We start from the raw sequence: 5,903 nt of genomic DNA, 5'->3' as shown, positions 1-5,903 counted from the left end.
AAGAATGAGTGCATGTGCTGAATGTACCTTCTCGTGCACTGTTTCCTGGTGCCTCCAAATTGGAACTTTCCTAACTTCTTCCCAAAATGAAATGGTAGGGCCGTTAGGGCCTGTGTGGAACAGTTGCCAATTGTAAACAGTGTATCATACTGATGTCAGCTTATTAAATATGTTATCACGGAACAGGTATTACGTATAGTTCGGTTTCTTCCATTACTTTATCATAAGTTGACATATCATGGTGGTACATTAAAGATGCAACAAATATATTGCAGATGAAATTGAGAAATGTTAAGAAAAATATGTACAAACTCTTAGTCTCACAACTGATCTACTTTGACTTCAGAAAATTACATGGTGGAGATTATCAGAAGTGAACTTCTCAAGATTGTATTGTTTATTGTATGGTGTAAGTGTACTCCTTTTTAAGAGATATATTATGGCACTACATGTATGTCTGGATCAAGAAAAAAATTAATTCATTTTAATATGCTTAACATCGATAATCTTAATACTAATCAATGTAAATATATTTTTGTGCATTTTGTGTGTTACACAGTATAACCGATGATAACGTGAGCAGTATGATGTTGTTGGTACCGTCAAGGTAGACTCTGATGTTGAACCGCTCTCTTTGTTCATGTTTTGTTTGTTGTTCTAAATGATGAATAAAAGAAAAGTGCCGATGAGAAGTTGCCAGTTCATAGTACCTTGGCGTACAACTTAAAGTCATAACATGTAAGGGAGTACTCATATAGGATGACAATGTATTGTTGATGGTAAAATATAGCATGTTTCTTTGGTACACTGTTGCTTTATTGTAAAGTACCTTTGCATTACCTTTACTGCGACATTTTCTGTAAAATACTTAGGTATATGTGGTACACCTGCCCCCCCCCCCCCCCCCAATCTTTTAACTATCTTCAAGTTGTGAAATACACTGTGAATTGTACTGCACTTGTGTGCTCAACATTGTTTCTATGTCATGTTTCTAACATCAGCTCCAATTTTTTGCTGCACTTTCTAAGTGACGCAATATTATAAAGTTAACGTCAGTTGCATGTTTGGGGTACAGCTTCCCCACATGCCTAAATATGTAATAACCAGAGCGGTCACTCTCATGCTGATATACTTAGACATTGTAGAAATTTTATGTACAGTAGAGCATCGATTATCCGAAGTAATTGGGGGACATGGGTGTTCGGAAAACTGGTTTGTTCGGATAATCGAACTGTACATGTTTATTTGCCAAAAAGAAGTACTGTACAGTAAATTTATTCATAAAAACAGGCATCTCTTTAAGTATGTATTACAAAGTAACGTACAAAGGCAACTTTAGTAGGAATATATAGTATGTGGTACAGTTTATTAAACAAAAATATGTACATATTACATACGCATTTTGCATGAACAATACACACAGTACACAAAATTAACGTTTAAAAAAATCCTTTATTTTGGTCTGTCTAAGCAAGCCTACACGCTTACGAGCAGCTAAGTCACGTACTTTTTTCATTACAGATATCTGAAAGTGAGCGAGTACACAGTTCGGTTAAGCAGTCGTTCGGTTGACCGACGTTCAGATAATCGACGCTCTACTGTACTTACTCTTTTCCGTTGAATCAGACGAAAAGAGAACTTAGCATTCAAGAAATGTGGCTAATAAAAGGACAGTCTGTTGTGCATCCCACATCAGCAGCGTGTGTTATTGTTCACATCAGCAAAATCGATTGCAAATTAAAGATAACTAGGTGAAGGGACAAAAAATGAGAAACTTTAAGAAGACACTAGTGTCCTATTAAATTAACATGTAAGTGCTATGTTTTATTCCTGACGAAAAGAGGTGAGAAATGGAGAAGAAATAACAGGTTGGCCTAATTTCTATGTTCCAAGGGCCTAGGGTGACAATGACAATCACCTTCGCAGCTACGGCTCCATTTCTTACTAAAGAGAGAGAAAACAAAAAATGTATGCAACATTCTCACACAGGCAGACATTCATTCTTTGTTTTTCCTTCTTTGTACATGATATTATTCTTAGTAAAGTATGTTTGAAGTCCAAACTATTTACTTATCTTTGTTGTTATAACACAAACTCTTACCCTCAGAAAATTTTAATGGTGGAAAATTTTAATAGAACAAGATCGGTGGAAAATTGGGAGATCCCCCTTTCGAATTCATACCCTGAATGTGACCACCAACACTATGGAATTATCCTTATAATGAATGTAAATTAACCATGAAAAGAGGAAGTTTTCCTTATCAAGACTACACTTCGAAAAATGTCAAAACAGGGAGTTAATATGGTGAAATGTTCCGACCAAATTGGAACATTTAGTAGCCTCACATAAATGGTTATAAAAGTAAAATTACTAAATATAGTAGACTGCAGACTTCATTTATACAAGAAGAAAATCTAAATTCTTGCAAAATCTTAAAAATTATCCATGTTAATTTTGTAGGTTCGCATCAAAATATTTCATGGCTCGAGGGGGGGTGGGATAACTAGTTGTTATCAATAATTAGATTTTGATTATTACTAGGGTTGAGTCGATATCGATGTATATGTATCAGCCTATACCAAGGTTATCGGTATCTGGATGTATCGGTTGATATTTTTTGCTCCGATACTAGCCGATACCATTGTCTTTGAGTCGCTAGAAGCATGGCCAAAACCAAAATTTGTTCCTTTTCAAAGGTTCATTCACCTTTTCGAACTTACCTTTGGCTTTGAAAAGAACTGAAAGGTACATATTTGTGCATTTGTTTGTTCAACGTGGACTTAAGTTCCGTGAACGGCAAGTACGTGACAAAGAATCCATACGCAGATAAAACTCGCGGTCAAGTATCTTGCAAATCAAGGATAACGTGAAATTATCTCCATATGAGTTCCTTCGAAGTCTACCAGGCTTTGTTCCCACAGATGCAGTCTCGTGTTACAATAATCCCAATAAGGTCCCGGTGTATTGTGGACATCTCTCTCGAGACCTCCTGCAGTCATAACAGTCATCACTCGTGTGAGTGGTGGACGTGTCTCAGACATAGTACATAGCATGTTCCTGGAAATTCAAATGCCTGTGCTAATCTCTCTTTCCCTTTCCAACTTTAGATTTTTGTTTGGCCCAATCTGGATAACTGGGTTTCAGCAGGCGTGTTTTGACAGGGATGCGGCAGGGGAATAATGTTCTTTGAAAGGCAGATGATGGATGGCAGGTACTTTCTGGAACGTGTAGTGATGGGTTTGGATTTTCCTTAACGCTAATAGATAGAACTATGCAATGAATTTCCAGGGGTCCAGGTTCGGACATGAATATTTGTGATTGTCCCATTGAGAACATAAGAAAAGAATTATGAAAAATTGTGTGTGTGTTAAAAGTGAGCATAAAGTGAAAAAAACAGTTAACACATCCATTTAAGAGTGTTCCTTTAAAATTAAAAAGAAGAAAGTCTGTAGCATGTCTGACTGCCACCTGGGAGACCTGGGTTCAATTCCTGGGTTGGTGTTGTCCCTACATAAAGTGGCTCTGGGGCTTGTCCAGCATCAAATCAATGGGTACTGGGGGAAGGGGTAAGGTGGCCAGAGCATGGTGCTGATCACATCACTTCCAAAATGGCTGTATACACAGGGAACTTTACCTTTTTTGTATACTGGGTGGTCCAAAAGTCCTGGAATGGTCAAATATTGTGAGAAATACACATAGAATCAGAAAACGAAAAAATATGTGTTTAGTAAGTGAAAGAAAGCTATTCTGTGATATCACACTTGATTCCCCACCAGGGGCAACTGTGTAATTTGAAATGGAAACCCCCATTTTGTATTTTAGAATCGGATTCTACGTAAGAAAATAACCGGGTTACGTAGGAGTATTTTGTTCCCATCAGGGTGCTTGTTTTAGGTGAGTCCCCTCGCCTCTGTGGTGAACGGAACTTAATTACCTGCTCACCACCACCTTTTCTCCGTTCCCAACATCGAAAAGTATAAACGTCTGAATTGTTCATTGTTTACGTCACGGCCTGATATTGTTTTGTTGGCGCTCCCATAGGGCCGCTCGAAGGTGACTGGTCTGCCATCTGGCGACTATGCAGGCATGCGATTACTTTGACGTGTGTCGGCAGTTTGCTGCATGAGCAGTTCCCAACCAACAACGATACATACACAGCGGGCTTACTCATCGAGCCATCAGGTCGGTTCGGCGTGAGGAGCTGCCTGTAATGTACCACGTTGAAGGTCGCGTGCTTAAGGCGATCGTTGTATAAGAGGTGAGATCTTGCAGAATGTAAAAGTGGGCGGTTAAATTTAGTTTCAGTAACCCTGAAGGGGTGGGAGGGATCGTACTGGAGTATTAATAGGTCTACGAAAGAATAAATAATCCATTACTGTTCGTATTCTGTCAACGATGGCATTGTCAGAAAGGGAAAGGATAACAGTTCTCATGATTCGGGGGTTTGGTGATTTCCAAGAAAATGCCTGTACTTCGAGTCAAAAAGTAGCTTAACAAACCGAAGTAAGTAAAACATCTATCCTTAGAATTGTGAAGTTGCATTGGTATCATCCATACAAAATAAAACTAGAGCAAGAACTCATCGGAGACTACTATGATCGTAGTGGTAGACGTGTTTCTCCGATGAAGCTACCTTTGAGTTGAGCGGATCTGTCAACCGGCATAACATGAGGTATTGGGACACTGAGAATCCCAACTTGATGAGGGAGCATCGTACACAGTACCCGGAAAAAGTTAATGTTTGGGCTGCAATATTGTGTAATTGTATTATCAGGCCATACTTCATTGATGGCAAATTGACATCTGAAAAGTATGTAAATTTGTTGACCAATGAGATAATACGTGAAATACAAACTATCGTTGGGGATGCATTTGCGAATGTTTGGTATCAACAAGATGGGAGCTCAAGTTCATTTTGCTTTAATTGTTCGCAATGTGCTGAACAACGTTTTCCCTGACAGGTGGATTGGTAGAAGGGGCACCATAGAGTGGCCACCGAGGTCACCCAATTTGTCACCTCTTGATTTCTTCTACTGGGGTTACTTGAAAAGCAAAGTTTTTGAAACCAAACCCAACGATATCGAGGAATTGAAAGACAGAATTCTTACAGTGTCAAATGCAATTAGTCTGGAGATGTTACAGAATGTTTCCAATGGTGTGTATCTTCGGTTGGGACTGTGTCAAGAAAAGGGGGGATACCAACTTAAGCAGGAAATGAATTGAGGTTGTCAAGAACACCGAATGGTGAGAGGTGAGTGGACTAACCTACAACATGCAACCCAATGGTGAGAGGTGAGGGGACTCACCTACAACAAGCACCCTGATGGTGAGAGGCGAGGGTACTCACCTACAACAAGCACCCGATGGTGAGAGGTGAGGGGACTTACCTACAACAAGCACCCCAATGGTGAGTGGCAAGGGGACTCCCCTACAACAAGCACCTGATGGTGAGAGGCGAGGAGACTCGCCTACAACAAGCACCCCGATGGTGAGAGGACTTACCTACAACAAGCACCCCGATTGTGAGAGGCAAGGGGACTCACCTACAACAAGCACTCCGATCATGAGAGGCGAGACTCACCTACAACAAGCACCCTGATGGTGAGAGGTGAGGGGACTCACCTACAACAAGCACCCTGATGGTGAGAGGCAAGGGGACTCACCTACAACAAGCACTCCGATCGTGAGAGGTGAGACTCACCTACAACAAGCACCCTGATGGTGAGAGGTGAGGGGACTCAATTACAACAAGCACCCTGATGGTGAGAGGTGAGGGGACTCTCCTACAACAGCACCTCGATGGTGATCGGTGAGGGTACTCTCCTACAACAAGCACCCCGATGGTGGGAGGTGAGGGTACTCACCAACAACAAGCACCCTGATGTTGAGAGGTGAGGGGACT

This window comes from Lepisma saccharinum, chromosome 14, assembly GCF_977018435.1.
Source record: "Lepisma saccharinum chromosome 14, izLepSacc3.1, whole genome shotgun sequence".
Lineage (NCBI taxonomy): Eukaryota > Metazoa > Arthropoda > Insecta > Zygentoma > Lepismatidae > Lepisma > Lepisma saccharinum.
The sequence above is the reverse complement of the archived record's forward strand: the minus strand, read 5'-3'. Positions refer to the sequence as shown.